Here is a 19,101-nt window from a genome sequence, read left to right on the forward strand (position 1 = left end):
TTGGCATTTGTTGATTTAACAGCCGCTTTCGACTGTGTCATACATAGTAAACAGTGGGATATCCTATGCAACCTTAATGTCGACCCCATGATAATACAGTTTCTGAGACAATTATATTCTGGGGCTACAGCCAAAGTCCGATATGGGTCAAATGGAGAATGCATAGCGTCATTCAGTGTGGATAGGGGATTGGAGCAAGGGAGCGTTTTGGCACCATTCCTGTTCACTCTTTACACAAATGCCTTGGAACAGGAGTTGGTGTCTAACGCTAGGGACCCGCCATATGTACACAATCACCCAATAGTCTCCTTTCTCTATGCTGATGATGCTGTGCTTATGGCACGTACTCAAAATGGTCTACAGCGGGCTCTTACTTTTTATACACATTTTTTGGACTCCCTGGGACTAAAGATGAATGCTTAGAAAAGTTTTATTATGACCTGTGGGAGAGGCAAACGAAAATGTAGAAGTTTCCTAGCCGGGGGCAGTAGGGTGGTATCTATAAAATCATTTACATACCTGGGTGTCTTATTTAATTATAATGGGACCTGGACACAAGCAATTAAAACCAGGAGTCTCCTGTTCACGAAGTATATAGCGGCACTGATAAAGTTTTCTGAAAAATTGGTAAAAAGACCGCCAGAAATCCTTTTGAAGATTTACAATGCTAAATGCATGAGCATAGCTATCTTCGGGGCAGGTATATGGGGACCCCATGATTGTACACCAATTCAGCTAGCTGAAAACGCTTTTTAAGATTCATATTAGCAGTTCCTGTGAGTGCCCCAGTTTTTAATTACCATAGCGAGCTAGGTGTCCCATACATTTCAGATTTAATTAAGGCACAACCTATGCTGCTCTGGCATAGAATTTGGACCTCTACGAGTACAGGGCTAAATCAGGAAATTTTAACCGATGCAATGAGATTAGATCATGCAAACAAGATTACGTGGTTAAGATACGTGAAAAACGTTATGCAAGAAAAAAGGCACCCAGAGTATTTCTCCCAACCAGAAACTATGAATACAATAAATCGAAGGGAGTTTAAAAAAGTTTGCATGAATGTCTTGGAGGATAACAGGTTAGGTGGTTCAGCACCTATTAATTACAACAACATGTACTATCCAACCATATCTATCATGCGGTATGGGTGTAGTGTAGTTCCTATATTCCCAATAGGCTCTGCGCATTGGAATAACATATACTATAGTTTAGACGTAGGACTGAAGTCAACTAGGTCTGTATCGTATATATTAGACTTTATTGTGAGTGCCAGCTAGCTCAGAGGTCACTAGAAACTTTCTCGAATTCACAAGAAGGGATTAGTTTCTGACAACTGCAGAAACATGACACTTTGTTTCTCAAGAATAAGAAATCAATCTCTAGAGTCGCAGAAACAATAGACAACTATTTTACTCAGTCAATCGTGCATGCTTCGTTTCACCAGAGGTGCTGAGAAAATAGAGAGACGGGGGTTCTCAATAAAAAGTATTTGTTGAACAATCTTCTTTCTCAAGCACAAGAAATGTACTGCTACAATTGTAATACTGGTAATAAAGTACAGGGTGTATAATACGAACAGTATTATAAAGTAGTACTGTAAAAGCATGATATGGTTTCTAAGCCATAAATTGCCTTAAAACGTATAAAATACATACAGTGGTAAAATAATGACTTAAAGTACTCAACTGGTGCTTCTAAATTACGCCTACCCCGGTGTACCTAACCTAAGTCTAGTACAAGGGAAGAAGTACGTGAGGAGTAGCTTAAGTTTAGTATTCTCTGCCGAGAATCTAATCAAGAATTCTCTATGGGTCTAATCAGCTCCGTACCTTGGTTTAGAATGAAGGAGGTCTTGTATCTCTCTCTCTCAGGACTCTATCTCCCAGCAACCCGCAAGGGTAGCCTGGAAACACTGGAGCTGGATTTCTCGGCAGGAGAAAAGACAGAGTCTCTCAGTGCGTCAGCTGGAGGGTCGGCTTCCTTCGGCACTTGCTGCTGCAGGGCGTCGGGCAAGTAGTTAGTCGATCTGCTCCAAACCACCATCTGTTTGTCTGGGCAAATCTAGGCATATTTATACTTTAAAGGTGCCGAGTTTGACGTGTGATTGGACTTAATAACGTCATAAAAGACTCAGTTCTTCGAAAACTCCATGATTTCCTAGATAAATTGGTATTCAGGCAAGGGGATGACCCTAGTTGCTGAAGGCGGGTTTTTCTAAGAAATCGTTGTTGATTCTTGGAACGTAGTGGAAGTAGCCATGCCGTATTTGGGCTGCATAGGCTGAGTCTAAATATGGTAATGATTTCTATGCCTATATAAGGATTGGATAATGTATACCTATATAAGGGCATGAATCGGGAACATTTACACTAGGGTCCTAGATTCATTTACAACATGGGGTTTATGATAGATACGTGTTAACACATTTTAGATTTGGGTCTTTTCATCGGCTGGTCAGTTAACTGAACATGAATAATTGGTCAAGGGATCTAGACCTGCGTCCATGTGACAATGTTTCTCAGCAAACTATGATTTATGTAATCCTATTCTGCAAATTCTATGCAAACGAAAGACGTAGATGGGTTAAACCCATATTAAAAGAGGGTGGATGGAGACAATGTAGTCCAGCTCTTCTGTACTTATAAGTTTTGGATAGTCACTATTGCATTGGAACGATGACGGGCTTCCTGAAAAATCTTCTGAGAGTGAGGAAAATTACAAATGCCTACAAGCTGTGGGGACAGACACAGGTAGTGTATATATTGTGAGACACTTTCTCTGCACTAAGGCTTTTTGCCTAAACTGTTTACAAAGTAGGAAAAACTGTAGAGTATTAACTGTTTTATGAATTTGTATATAATTGTATGTTCTTTGCGATGATTGTACTGCCTGCTTTTATGATTTTATATGCCTAAAATCGAATAAAGCTCGTTTTGACCTTTGACCTTTTGATTACAGTCATCTCCCAAAAATAAGTAGTCGTCTTTATATTGATAGCACTTTTTTGCAACATTAGACCACAAATTCTAGTCATTCCAATTTGGACCATATACATTGAATACACCATATATATTGAATGCTATCCAAGGGTTCTAACTAATCAGAAATTTAACAATAATCCATCTACCTTAATGATCATTTTACTAAGATACGACAATAAAATGCATTTTTTGTTACACAGCATAGCAAAGCTGCTTTTCCTATTGAGCTAAGGGGAATGAAGAAATGTGCCATGCCAACCTTTTTCAAGCACCAAAGCCACAAATTGTGTGATATGAAACTCTTGCAATAAAACTAGAAACGGATTACATGTATCCAAATGAGAAATAATTATTTGCCACTTTATAGGATTATTAAAACCTACAATCTTCCATGAAATAATGTTAAATTATGTTAAAATAAAAACATATATCACACATATGGTCTTTAGTGATGACATTTAGAACAACAAAATGAATAATAAGCAGCTAAAACAATTGAGTATAACAAGAAGGATTTACTAGGAAAAATGGGATAGGTAAAGGAAGGGAAAACAGATGTAATACAGAAGAAGGGAAAAGGGAAAAAAGATAGAGACAAAAGAAACAGTTCATGTCAAAAGAATGAGGACTGAGAGGAATTCACCTGGTTGGGATGAAAAAGGGAGTGGTGTTTTGACAAAACAGAATGAAGGCAACCCAATTAGGGAGCAAAGCACACAAACATTATAGTGGATGATAAACAAACAGGTAAGAAACAGGACAGGACGTCACATAAAGTGAAAACCTGGAATGAAAAAAGAAGGGGTTAACACAGAGATAAAACATCCATATTTACAGTAAAGATGCTCAGAGGAAGCAAGCATATGACAAAAAGATCATATAACCATATATTTCAAAGAGTTCTACTACGACATATGTAATATATGCATTGACCTTCATGCACAAATGAAGATAGCTGTTAAAGTCAAGAAGGACCTGATTTATCCATAACCTTACTTGCATGATCTTTTATGAATTTCCTAGGACTGGTCAGATTGATAAATGTTATAGTCTTTTCTTTATAGGTGACCTTGATCAAACATGCGTGAAACAACCCACAATGAGCCCCTATAGAGTGAAGCAATGGACGAAGCATAAAAATAATTTTTTACTATTTACAGTAAGACTGGCAACATCTTGAGTGAGGAAATTCTTCCTACCTGAGAAAATAAATTGTTTCTTAAATGCATGAATTCTAGAAATAAGCTAATAGCACATCTAGGTTTGGAGGAAGAAAGCATGTGGACTCAGATGCTAACCAAGTCGGTTGGCCTGTTGAATATTCAGTATGGTCAATTGTGGTAGGTCAACTGGTTGAGGTAAAAATGAAGCAAAAATGAAACAAGGTAGATGCCTTCTATTTTTTCCAGAAGGCCATAAATGTGTAGGTTATTACATCTATTCCAGTTTTCCAAATCTTCTGACTGCTTTTTTTTACAAAACATCCCCTTTTTCCGATAAAGTGATTTTGTGCATTTTATCCTGAATATCACTTTCTTCTCTTCCTCTGAAACCCTTCTTTCAGTAATAGACCATTTTTCATCTAAGCTTTGGATACATGTATTAGTTTCCTCATAAATGGGCACCACACTCTAATTTCTTCAAGTAGTATTTCCATGGAAATGGGTGAGGATGGCTGATCAAGGGAAGGAGTGTCCTGCTTGAGCCTCTTGGTAGCAGAAGAGGCATTGAGTGCTTTTGAGTAAGAGGAGCAAAACATGGTACCAGGCTGAGGAATGGCAGAGCACAGCATCTCTAAAGATACAAAGTTAGCCACCATTGGCTTCACACAGACTATTGAAGGGGAGGGCACATATACGAGCATAGACTATGTATTCTTTAGCATCCTTATCTTCCCATGCATGTTCAGTTTGTTGCAATGTAGAATATATAATGTGGTCAAGCAGAAATAAAACATTTGGAAAAAACATAAATAGCCATGTAATATTAAAACATAGCCTTCAGAAAACAGTATGGCATTGAAAAACAGACTTCACTAAGAAATAATTATTCCAAAGAAAAATTTCAATTCCGGAAAATAAATATTCAGGTTATATTATATTGGAGGATATTCACAAAAACAGAGCTACAAATATTTGTACCAACCACTTTTTTTTTAGAGGTATGGAGCATTGGATCCAAAATACATACTGTAAATGAAATATAGAGGCTGGATCATCATGCAATCAGGCACAACCTAATGTGCCAAAACAAGAGTGGAGCATTTTATTGAGAAATGAAGCTTTGTCACAGGAGCACTGATAGGAACACCGATGTAATGAAAATTGCTGTCAGGACCAATGTCTGTATCAGGAGCAACTGCTGCAAACAAAAATAAAGAAGAAAGAGACGTGTTCCATGGAAGTTAGGATGCCACAAACACTTTAGCGTCCACACAAATGTGCCTCCAAAATATTGTCCTACCAGAGCCAAAACGAACAGCATCGCTGTTAATTATATATCAGCGCCGAACTCTCAGCTAGGTGGCAATCTTCAGTGGCGGCCAAGCCATGCCGCCCTCTTTAGTTTATGTTGCTGTTAAAATAACAAATAGCATATTGAACCAGTAGCAGATAACATATATTCTGTTGATGTCCTCAAGGAGAAAAATATATGGGTGAGCCATAACAATTTTGTTAACCACATGGGTGACCAGCTGGGTGATACACAGTCTGACTGCTTCCCTCGAGAACACTAAGCAGGCCACAAAATTCACTTCACTATTATATTTTAGTATGCATTTGGGTCAAATGTGGGAGCTCGGATTGATTCCTCCATGTCTTAGAGAAAGCAGAAGTCAATGAATTTCTAGATAAATATTTCTGCAGAGCCACATATGGGTGTAGTGTTTTCTTCAGGGCTCATATCAAGTTTCAGGGGATGCATAGAGGGTTCTGAATCCTATTGCCACTGCATCATGGGCCTCAGGATGTCAAAATGAACTGAAAATCTGATGGTTGCTCAAAGTTACATTTTTAAGGGTAAACCCAAAGGAACTTGGGGAACCATTAACACGAGAGAGAATGGAGCTTTTCTCTTTTACACCTTATACACTGTATCAGTGCTTCATTGTAGTGACAACACTGGAGGGGGACGTTGACTAGAAGTGCAGTGATAAAACTAATAAAGTTGATGTTTTAATTCCCAGAATACTCCCCCTAAATCACAAGATGGTATATTCCTGTGTAATGGCATTTCAGATATCTTCTGCCAAACCAATCAAATAAAGCAGTGCTAAGGGAACTGAAGTAAAGATGTACATTGGATGTGTTCCTCAGAAGTGCCTTAGTGTACTATTTGCAGCTTATAGTTTAAATGCAACAATTCCCCGCTATAAATCTGAAGTTCAGATGTTTCAAATGCCACTATCTTTTCTGGGTTTCCTCATGGTGGATAGTGTAGTATATGAATTAGTATAACTCAGGGACAGGAATTTGGATTGCTGAATTGTCTGTTAAAATCCATCATCACCCCAAAAGATGAAATTGGGTTATTGGTTGAGAGTGGTGGATGCCCCACTCAGTCAACAACCGCATTCCTTGACAGGGTGACCCTGGAAATTCACTAGGTTACTTAAGCTTCAAACTGGTAGTTTACCATGAAGCAGTCAGGCTCAACTTAGAAGCAAATTGTAAAGTATTTATGCAGTGCCCAAACAGAAGTCAAGTGAAAAACACAAAGCAAGAAAAATCTGAAATCAATATCTAAAAAATTAGTAATTTACCATAAATAAAATGATACTAGAACAACCAAAATCCAATCAGTAAAATTGGAATTATGCAGGTTTAAAGTTCTAAGCAGATACAATAGATCTCAAAGTTGATGCTAAGAGTTCTTTTAATGGAAGAGAAGGCCAGGAGGAGCAGAAAGAGTGTTGTGGATCGTCATCTCTTTATTGAAAATGGCAGGCCTGGCATCTCAGACAATCTCACTACCAACTCAAAGATCAGTTGAGACATTGCAGACTGTCAATGCTAGATTTTCGCATTAGAACATAGCAGGATGCTGTTGCTGCTGCGTAAAGTGCATATGTCAACTTGCTGGATGCTACTGAGGGATGTATGACGGTACAACGCGTACCGTTACAATGCGTACCTTTACAACGCAGGTTTAACAATGCAAGTCGTTACAACGACTTGGGTTGGGGGGCGCTGGATAGTGAATAGTTTAATTTACTATTCCTACTCCAGTCCCCGTGGATAGTAGGGAAAGTGTTGGATAGTAAATTAAACTATCCCCTATCCTAGAGCGCCCTCCAGCGAAAGCCGTTGTAACAACGTTCGTTGACAATCCAGCGTTGTAACGGTACTGCGTTGTAACGGTTCTGTTTTAAAGGATGTTTCCACTACTGAGGGTTGCTGTGATACAATGAATTGCGTTCACCAAAACTTTGTGTTGGCGGTTATTTCGTGTGGCAGTCTAAGCATGAACGAGCCTGTTTGGGGTAGCAAGCAGCCCGAAACATCCGGTTTTCATTTTGTTTCACAGGAGGACCTCAACTGATGCCATCAAAGGGCCTAGGACGTGGGGAGGCACCTTTTGGAGATCAGAAACTCACTTTAGCAGAGGACAGTATGGCTCAGACGGGTCCAGTTAAAGATCAAAGTGAGTACTTTGTAGCAGGTCTGATTTGGTAGTCACTGGCAGGCCTCTGGAGCTTGTGGTGTCGAGTAGCACAGACATGAGGCCAGCCAACTGACGCTTGGATTCACTCGGGTAGCCTAGGAGGAAGGGAGCAGATCCAATCTTCATACACAGAGAGCAGGGCAGCCCTCAAGCAGCAGGACAGCCCTCTGGGGTTCAAGGCAGTTATTAAAGAGCAACGCAGTACTCTGGTAGTAATAGGACAGTCCTCTGAGGGAGGGATCTCAAGCAGCAAGGCAGTCCTCTGGGTAACAAAGCAGTCCTTCTTCATTAATGTCCACAGTTCTAGGAGAGTTTTGAAGAATGGCTCAGGTGGTCCAATATTTATATTTTATGCCAGCCTTTCAAGTGAGGGAATTCTCTTTTCGCTCCCACGTCTGGTTCAGGAAAGTTCTTTCCTTCCCCAGTCATGGCTTCAAGTACTCTGGAGCAAAATTAAGACTGGTTTCAGGTTCCTTTGTATGTGCAGGAGGCAAATCCTTTGAAATGTAAGTGGGGCTGGGTACAGCTCTGCCCCAGCCATTCTGTCACAATGGCCCATCATGTCCACACCTAATCCCCTTCTGTGTCAGTGTCTGGAAGGAGCACAATCAATCAATCAATCAATCAATCAGAACATTTGTAAAGCGCGCTACTCACCGGTCAAGGTCTCAAGGCGCTGGGGGGATGCTGCTACTGCTCGAAAAGCCAGGTCTTGAGTAGTCTTCTGAAGGTTAGCAGGTCCTGGGTCTGCCATAGGAGGATGGGGAGGGTGTTTCAGGTCTTGGCGGTGAGGTGGGAGAACGATCTGCCATCGGAGGCCGCTCTTTGAATGCGGGGGACGGTGGCGAGGGCAAGGTCAGCGGAGCGGAGCTTACGGATGGGGGTGTAGAAGGTGTGTTGTTTGTTGAGGTATGCTGGCCCGGTGTTGTGGAGTGCCTTGTGTGCATGGGTGAGGAGTTTGAAGATGATCCTCTTGTTGACGGGGAGCCAGTGCAGGTCTCTCAGGTGGGGTGTGATGTGGCTGCAGTGAGGGATGTCGCGTATAAGGCGTGCAGTGGCGTTCTGAATGCTTGCTAGTCATTTCAGGAGTTTTGGCCGAGGTTCCTGCGTAGAGGGCGTTTCTGTAGTCCAACCTGCTATTGACGAGGGCCTGCGTGACCCTATCTTCTTCTTTTGGTGGGAATCCACCTGAAGTTCTTGCCGAACATGCGGAGATGGTTGAAGCATGATGACGAGTAAGCGTTGACCTGCTTTGTCATGGAGAGAGTAGAGTTGAGGATGAACCCTAGGTTGCGTGCGTGGTCGGTGGGTGTTGGTGCTGTTCCCAGTGTGGTCGGCCACCAGAAGTCGTCTCAGGCCGAGGGGGTGGGGCCGAGGATGTGGACTTCTGTCTTGTCACACAACCCCCAACAGCTGAGCCATTCACAGTCATGTGTTCAAGGATATTGCCAGAAGGCACAAAGGTTTAGGACAAGAAAAGGCTAACTTTCTAAAATCTGGATTTTCAGGATTGTGACTTAAAATCTGACTTTACTGTTAAAGAAGAAAAATGTAAATTACAATTTATCTGAAACTGTACAACATATATTTATCTGCTCTAAATCAAATGTTATCACTTATTAAATATAATTAGGGAACCTCATCTTAGTCAATGGAGAAATTATGCCTTAGCGTAGTGAAAAGCAACATTATGAGTTTTTCACTGCCAGGACATGTAAAAATAATCCCACATGTCCTACTTTTTAAATACAAGCATCATGCCTTATGAGCCTTCAAGGCCTACTTTAGGGATGATGTATATGCATTAAAAAGGAAAGTGTAGACCTGGCAAAAGCCTTATTTTACCGGGGTTTATTTAAAACTGCACAGGAGATTGAAGTAGCGGGCCTAAGGCATGTTTTTAAAGGCTACTTCAGTGGGTGGCACAATGAGCACTGCAGGCCCCCTAGTAGCATTTAATGTTTAGGACCTGGGCATGTCCTGTATAAATCACTAGGGACCTATTAGTAGATTAAATGTGCTAGTTAAGTGTAAGGACATTTTACCTTGTTTGAAGGGGAGAGCACATGCACACAAGCAGTGGTAACCCGCGCTGAGTCCTAAAAGCCAACAAAACCAAATCAGCAAACTGGAGGAGTGATGGCAAAACGTTTGGGGAATACCGCGCCAAGGACAGCAGGGTCAGCAGTTAGATCCAGACAAAAATATCACCATCATCTTTGCAGTTGCCATTTTTTGCTTTGAAATGCATGCAACTAGGGAATTGCTGGTTCAAATTGTTTGCACTCATTTGTGGTAATTCAAACTTCATATTTTGTTACAGGCACAAAAGGCTTAGAAACATTTTGACTGTCAATTTATCATTAATCTTGGCACAAAATAAAATTGAACAAATTAAGAACTGTAGTACTGTGAACCAATTAAGAACTATAGTACTGTGAACCACTCGACTGAATTCCATAAAAATGGCTGGAATCCCCGCGGATATGGCGGATAGATTACGAAACTAAAGAAACAGGAATCTTTAAATAGCATCATAAATACTATAAAGCCCAGTTGTTGCAGGCAAAGTCATCTCTCTTTACAAACAAGTTCCTTCAATCTATGAGCAAATCAAAAAGCATTTTTTTAAATTGTGTCAGAATTATCCAATGCCACAAGACTGGCCCATCCCTGTTCCCCCTCTCAGAATTTCTGTGACACACTCAATATTTTCTTCATTGAAATGTTTAGAATGATAATATACAGTATTCCCAAGAGCGAGAATAAGAAATGTATAAATTTGGAGCACAGGAACCTCACCACCATAGCGACCTTTCCCTCTATTAGTAAGAAACATCTTTCTAAACTACTGTCTAAAGTGAAGTCAGGCTCCCTAAGCAATCTGCATCCCCCTAGGATTCGTAAAACTTTGTTTTTGAGCAATCCCTGGCTCTGTATTGTCCATTCTGAATTCATATTTTTCTCAGGGTTGGGTCCCTTTAAGGATGCAGTGGTAATCCCCCTTTGGAAGAAATTTGGTGAAGATTATTTATTACAGAAAAATTAATGGCCCATCTCTCTCCTGCCTTTTCTAGCAAAATTGTTAGACACTCATGGGGCACGGTGCCTATGCTCCCACTTAGAGGAGCCAAACTTTTTAGGGCTGTGACAGGCTGGTTTTCGTCCTGTGCACGCCACTGGGTCAGTAATCTTATCAGTGATAGAAGATATGCAACAGAAGTATGAAGAGACTCTACTACAGTGTTGGTCCTTTCGGACTTCTCAGCAGCCTTTGACACAGTTGGCCATAATTTATTGGTGGACCATGTAAAGGTTGCAGGGCTGTGTGCTATACTGGATCCATTTATTTTTGAAGGATCAGACCTAGTCAGTATGGCTTGAGCCTTTTTAAGGCACAAGAAGTACACCTGGACTGCAGGGTACCTCCTTATCACAGCACCTTTTTAACATTTATATCCGCCCGCTCAGCAAAGCACTCAAAAACATGAACTGTACAATATATAAATATTCTGGCTTGCAGTTGATTTTTTGGCTAGATTGATCATCTGTCTCTAAGGATAACTTTCAAAATACAATTCATTCCATCCACGGTTGAATGAGCAGCAATGATCTCAAACTCAACGATGACACTGAGATTTTCATCACAAGAAGTAAACTAGACTTTTGAAATGCTTCTTTCTGGCCCAGCGACATGGGGGATCCGTCCCCCAAAAAATCTGTGAAAAGCTTTGGAGTCATTATTGACAATGAGCTATCCTTAAAATTACAGCTAGGAGCAGTAATCTCATCCTGCTTCCCATCTCTTCGCAGGATTAAATAAATAGCTGGATTCATTACCATCGAAGCCTTGACCCAAGTGTTCATGGCCCCTTTTTTTTTCTCGCCTTGATAATGCTAGCTCTCTCTACATTGGATTATGCAAAACCAGATCATGCAGCATGTCTATAAAGAGCCTAGAGATGATCATATCTATTGAGAGACCTCCACTGGCTCCCTATGGAGAAAAGGATTATTTTGAAAACTGGTTGTATTATTTAAGGCTCTTGCTGAGGAGGGTCCCTCCTTCATAAATTCCAAATTTCAGAAATGCAACCCGAGTCAGAGACTCTTTCTTCTTCCCAGGATCTGCTTTCCATCCCTAATTTCAAAATGAAAAGGATGGGTGTCATCAGATTCTGTTTTAACCTCTCAGATCTCGAATCCATTTCCTCCCAGTATACGTATGGCACTGAACTTCTTGAAGTTCAGACAGTCATTAAAGATCTGGTTGTTTGGGCAAGTGCATACATAATACAATCCTTCGATGCAGCTGGGATTCCTTTTCTTGTTCTTTCTCTGTTACCTCAACACTAATAAATGGTGCAGTCTGCATGTGCTTTACATGTCTTTTTGAAAATAATACAACATACCCACCTGGAAAGAACCACTGGTTTAATGTAACAAATCATAAAAAAGAAATTGCTCACCTCCTTACCAAAAAAAACCACCCCAACTCCCCATGACACCACTTTAGGTTCCAGAAAGTCACAGTAACATAACGTGTATTTGTAAAGCACATGTTCACCCAAGGGTATCTCGGCAAAGAATAACAGAAGTATATTGTTACACAACTCAACAGTACTTATTCTATCAACCTTGTAACAAATCATGATAGAGATATTGCTCACCTCCTACCTAAAAACACACCCCTACTCCTCATGACGCCACTTTAGGTTGCTGAAAGTCACAGTTATATAACATGTGTATTTGTAAAGCGCATGTTCACTCAAGGGTATCTTGGCACTGAATAACAGATTTTTATTTTTACATAACTTAATGGTACTCATTTTACCAACCTCAGAAGGATTAAAGGCAGAGTGGACCTGCTGGGATGTGAACCTGTGATCATGAGAGCAAACACCGGCCCCTACAGTGATGCATTAGTCCACTTAGTCACCAGACACTGTAGTGGGTTTGAGACCTCAACCATGGATGACAATTAGGACATGTCAGGTCTCTATTATCATTGTTTAAATAAGTCAGAATTAAGTCCCACGTTGAATTGAACTTGTATTATTCGTTCTGTAGCTTGTCTGTTGTATTTTCTAATAGTACAAGTCACCAACCTCTTTGCAACCACATATTAATGTTTGGTGCAAGTTCCTTACCCCTGAAGCTCAGAATAGTTGTTTTGCTGCGAGGAGGAGGTGTGAAATTGTGTTCCCCTGGGGAAGTATACAGGATAGGCATCCTCCTGAGGCATACCCTGTAGGACCAATAAAGGATTATTTTCAATGGGCTGGCTCTCGATGATAGCTATGTTTCCCAGGATCTCCTCCCAAAAGTGTCCAAGTAGGGGGCAGTTCCACAATATAATGGATGATCGTACCCATTTCATGACTTCTCCAACATAATTTTGGGTGTTTTTTATCTATGGCATGGAGTTGCCTTGGTATATAGTGTCATCAGTGCAATATCTTGAAAAGTTTTCCCTCCCATGTGTGTGTCGTGCAAACTTGTTCATGCGGGTATACATTTTCTCCCATTGTTTATCATCTAATAATGATCCTAAATCCTCTTCCCACTCTTTCTCTGGTATGAATAGCCATGATGTGTTGTGTTGACACTAAAAGTAGAGTAGATCTGGGAGATCAAGTATTTGAACGTTGTTAGGTTTCAGAGAAATTTTTCAAAAAAGGTAAAGTGTCGGATTGCTACCCCTTTTATGACATGGGTAGGTGACCAAATTTCTGATCAGTGAGTAGTGGAATCTCTCCCTCTGAGGGCTTTGGAATACATCTTTAATTCCTTGAAGGAGCAGATTACGCTCATAGGGTAGAGACCTCTAAGATGACACCACCCATTTGTAATTCACACCTGAAATCTAGATCGCTGCAGGCTTGGGGAGAAATCTGTATTGCCCTGTAGAGATAAGTGGTTACCCCTTTTTATCGGGAAAGATGATCTCAAACTGCAATTATAACTTTCCTGAATGGTGATACGTAGGGATTGCTGCATCTTTGCTTCTTAGGGAGCCACACGACGTGCACTAAAGGTCTGACTGTTAGGTTCTGATGAATAAAACACCAGAGTTTTTCGGTTTCCCCTTGGGCCATTCTACTATATTTTGTATGGGAGATGCAAGGCAATAATAGTGTATATTGGGAATCCCACGACCTCCATGTTTTTGGTGTAAGTAGCAAATGTTGAAGTACAATCTAGACCTTGTTCCTTCCCAAATGAAGTTAAGTGTATGAGTTTGAAATTTTGGAGAGGGAGATGGAGGGCCTGGAACATATATATATATATATATAGGATCTTTGGGAATACTGGAATATTTTCAAATATGCTATTTTGCCTAGTCATGAAAGTGTGTGCACACATCATTAGGTAATGAGTGCCTTCAGAGACCTAAAGAGATGATTACAGTTCTTTCTTGTGCAGTCATGAAGATGGTGTCAGAGCTCTCCCCAGAGTTAGGGCCATGTGTGTTTAGTGGAAACCACCAGCCCCAATTAGTTTCCCAGGTTAACTTGAAGATCAGCCAAAGACCAGCATTCCTCTAATAGGTACAGAAGCATTAGCAGGGAGCTAGCCAGACGAGTTAAGGAGAGTAAGATATCGTCAGCAAATGCTGATACCTTGAAGATATTATGATCGAAGGGTACGCGCTGAATCTCTGCATGATCTTGTATCTTCTGGAGTTAAGGTTCCAGACACAGAGCAAAATGCATTGGGGACAAGGGGCATCTCTGCTGCATAACTCGTTGGACCCATATCCTCGGCAACCCAGCTCAGTTCACGCTAATTTTAGCACGTTGCAGCTTGAATCGAATTAATCCACCCCAAAAGTGAATTCCAAAACCTGCCTTAATGAGAGTCACCTTCAACATAGTTGAGTCAGCCTTGTGAAAGTTTTTTTCTGCGTCCAGGTATAGCAGGACTACTTCTGGGGCGTTTCCATGGTAAGTCATTGACTTGAGAGCTCTTTTACTGCTGTTGCTATTAGACCTGACCTGGATGAAGCCAATCCTATCACCATGTCTTACAGAGAGAGATAGGGTTCCATCCACTTTGTAAGGACTTTTTTACAGTTTTTAAAAAAAACTTTATTGGCATTTGTGTGACAGTAAAATCCATAAACAAATACAGCAGCCATTGTCAATATCGCTACATGTCATCACATCAACACAGACATCATCACCCTTTGAGGGAGAGACAAGCCCATGTTGCCACACCCTGCAGATTCCCCAGCATCACCATCAGCACTATCCTAATAAACAACATGTCCGCAACTACCTTCCCCTTGAAAGTAAAAACAAAACCCTTCCCGATGAACCCCCCCACACCAAGCATGGTGTAGCAGACCATCATAAGCAAGGCAGCCTAGAGCCCTGCTGTTCACAGAGCATCAAAGGAGTTCCAGGAAGGGGGAGCCCAGCATTGGTGCACATCATAGGACCCGGCCAGGCAGCCACTCAACAGTTCTCTCTGGCCAACTTCCTGCCCTGATGTTAGCCACCGACAGCATCTTCAATTCAACCCCTCATCCCAATAGTCTCCCAAAGCTGAATGAATTTTTTTTTTGTATAGCGCCTGGCTACCCGTGGGCATCCCAGCGCTGTAGCAGGACTGAGGAGGGATATGAAGGTCTTCATGGAAAGAGCCAGGTCTTCAATTGTCTCCTGAATGCCAGGTGATTGGGTACTTTATGAATGGAGAGGGGTAGGGAATTCCAGAGCTTCGAAGAATTGTATGAGAAGAGACGACTGCCTGATCTAGACCTCATGATTCTGGGATTCATCATCAGAGACCTCATCCTTCATTTACAGCTCTTCCACCAAGGCCTCCCAATCTCTCGCAGAATCTATGGAGCCCACACCTCTCTTTGCCTCTCAAGAGGACAACACTTGTATAATCCGCCCATCAGAGCATATCCTGTGGGGCCCACCACTGACTTCCAATTATGTGCAATTTGTCTTTTAGCCAGGATAAGCACTAAGTTCGAAAACTTATATATTACCTTGTGTTAATAGTATCCCAATAAACACACCTCCGGTGACATTGGTATTGTGCGATATGTGACAGCATTTTTTTGGTCATACTACTATTATGCATACTGGCAGTGGAGCCATTGGCAAGCATGGCTTGAACAGATAGATAGATATTATGATGGGGTCCTCTGCTGCTGTGGCCTGCATCATATCACTGCAGGCCACAGCAACTGAGATCCCCTCGTGAATAATAGTTGGAAGAGTGGACAACCTTGCCTGGTGCCCCTTTTCACCTAATAGGCAACTCCACCTTTTCGTACCTTGGCCATAGGCTCTGTATACAACAATGGTGTCCAATTGATCAAGCCAGAGCCGGGGCCCATGTGGGCCATCACAGCATACAAGTAGCGCCAGCACAAACTTTTGAATTCTTCTCATTATCAACAGACATGACCAACACATTAGGGATGATATCTGGAGCATTCATCAGTATGGAAATCCGCCACCATATATGAGATGCAGTTTTTGTTCTGGTAAAAAGTTCAACTGGTCAACATGGATCACGTCATATACAAGAGGAGTCATGCCACCAATATCCCACTCTGTATTTTTCAATCAACATTCAACATCAACAGAGGCCGGTACACTTTAATGTCACACTGATCTCATCCCGGTTTAACCAGGGATGTGATAATCAACTTGACTAGATTTCACAGGAAGAGTGCAAATAAACGTAGGGTCTTTATAACCCTCCTCTGCCCGGGAGACCATTCTCTCAATAAAGGCAGCAAAAAAGTCCACCAGAAGCCTATCACTACCAGGAAATTTGTCCCTGGCCAGTCTGCTCTAGGTCCTCTTCCAGAGTAAGCACTGGTAGCAGTAATATCTGAAGAAAGTCCTCAGCAGCAGCCTGGGTGTCCTCTGTTCTCCCGTGTAGAGATCAGCATAATACAACCAGAACACCTCAATAATATCATCTTGCCCAAATACTCAGGTCTCCTCGGCCATAACCAATTCATGGGCCAACCACACCGACAATGTGCTGAGCCTATCTCTCTCAACGTGAGTGGTAGCCATAAAGCTCTTATAATCCTTGCAGCAGAGGTTCTCATTCCTCCTGTGCCAAGTCAGCTGTCCCTACATTGTCCTCAAAATATTGCAGGATTCCCTCTGCAATGGTCTTGTGAAAAAGACTTGATCCTCCAGAATTTCAACATGCAGCCTCCAAGAGGAAACAGCAGTCTGCACCCAAACTCATGCCAAAGACATAATAATAGGGTTATGATCAGAGGCCGTTCTATCTAAATATTCACAATGGTCCACTACTTCATGAACAGCAGGGGCACTAAGAAAGGAATCCAATTGGACATGCAATTCATGCTGTGCAGAGAAAAAAGAATAATCCCTGATGTGCATGTGTGCAACCCTCCAAGTGTCAACCATTCCCAAGTGCCCATTCCTATCCCTTAATTGTTTAATGGGCTGGACCACCAGGGATCCAGGAAGAGGGAATGGGAACAGTCAATCAGGAGATCTGCCACCCCATTGAATGTCCCCCAGAAATAAGGAGCCAACACTCGTGACAGATCAGACAGGAACTGGGCCTGATCAGTCTTGGGGGCATAGATACTTACCAGCATAAAGTCCCTGCCACCCACGTGCCCCCTTGTTGAGGACATAGCACCCTGTTGCATTGACAAGCTGTTGCGTGACCTGTAAAGTGATCACAGGGTGCACTCACATGAGAACTCCTGTGCAAAAGCAGAGTGGGTGGTATAGTATGTCTGTCTGCACCAGCGCTTATGGAGAATTGCCTCTTCTATAGCAGGGTATTCCGGTCCCCCTACATTTAAAGTATTCCTGTACTTTATAGCATTTGGTCATATTGTTTAGGCCTCAAACATTTCAGGAGATTATTTTATATTTCTAAGAGTTCCCTACCATTAGTACACACATCAAACCTCAGCCCACCACGGCATCATAGCTAGCCATCAGTGCCCCAACATTAGCTACAAGCAGCAGTAAGAACACCATACCGAGCCCCAACAACAAACACAATCCCCTCACCCCAGGACAGAAAGGCAACACCCCCTCTATCCAAACCAGGCATTAACGCAACTATCATGCCAACAACAGATGTGCAATAGAGGGTAGGTGGTAGCCTACTATACATAAAATGCCCTCCCGCACCGCAATCAACCATCCAATAATGACAGATAACATACTAGAAATATTGCCCTTGCTGCGTCCCCAAATCTGGAGGACATCTTCCCTCCACGAGTAATTGATCATCCCCAATATTTGCATCTAGGTTATAGATGTGCAGTTCCACAAAAACAGAAACCTCAATTATAAGTCACACCAAGTCAACCACAAATTGCGTGGTCACACAGGGTCCATCCGATTAGGGAACTGAATGCACGGTGGAGTCAGAGTCCTTGTTAGACTACAAGAACAGTTCAGCACATTACGAAGACCACTCCTGCTCTGTCACCCGCAGGGCCGCCGGCACAGCTTTTAGCTTGTCTAGGTGTGACTGTTCTTTGGAGGGAAACCTTCCACCCCATACCCAAGTCAAGGTCTTGCCGGCCTGCCTTATATTATGGTAATCATGTTAGCGGCCCCTCTAGGGCCCTGCCTGCTTGTCCAGCCAGTCTTATGCCTCTCTTGGGTTTGTAAAGAAGTGAGCACCCTCTCTCATGGTGACTTTCAGTCAGGTGGGATAAAGCTGCATATTTTAGGCCCAGTAGTGTGAGCCACTTCTTGACATCTATAAATTAGCTCTCTGTTTCTGGACAACATTGTAAAATCAGGGAAAAATAATTACCTTGCAATTGTCCAATATTAGGTCCCCCCCTCTCACCTACCCTAGTCAGGACGTGATCTCTGTCCATGAAATGGAGTAATTTCTCCACCATGGGCTGTGGGCAAGCTCCAAAAGGAGGAGGCTTTGCAGGCACAGCCTCAGCCTGGCATTACAGCACCTGGACTCACCCCTCATGCCCCCGATGTTGCTTCACAGACTGCATGTTAGGGGCTCCAAGTCGGTCAAGGTCCTCTCATTGTACTTGATCCTGTCAACCATCTTTCTGTTGATCATCCCACAAGAAACTAATGTCAGCTACCACAGTGCCCATTTTTTTCCAAAGCCTCCCTGGAAACTCAAATGGCCAGAAAGATGGCCTCAAGAACAGTGAGCTGCCCCTCCCCACCACCACAGAGGGGATTGGCACCATTGTATCATCCTCCGCAGGGGCTGAAGCTCGCATGGCTTTTCGCCCTCAGGCCCTTTTCATTTTAAACGCCTCCCCATCTCTCCACAGTCCTGTAGGCCTCACAATGTTCCACCCCTGGCACTGCAATGAGTGACCAGCCGTGGCCCAAACAGCTCATCAGGCCCTCCCCAACCTGCATTTCTCAGGTCGAGCTGCTAAAACAACCCTCCTGCACCAAGCCATAGAAAACCCCAATCCAGT

This window comes from Lissotriton helveticus, chromosome 2_1 (genome assembly GCF_964261635.1).
Source record: "Lissotriton helveticus chromosome 2_1, aLisHel1.1, whole genome shotgun sequence".
Lineage (NCBI taxonomy): Eukaryota > Metazoa > Chordata > Amphibia > Caudata > Salamandridae > Lissotriton > Lissotriton helveticus.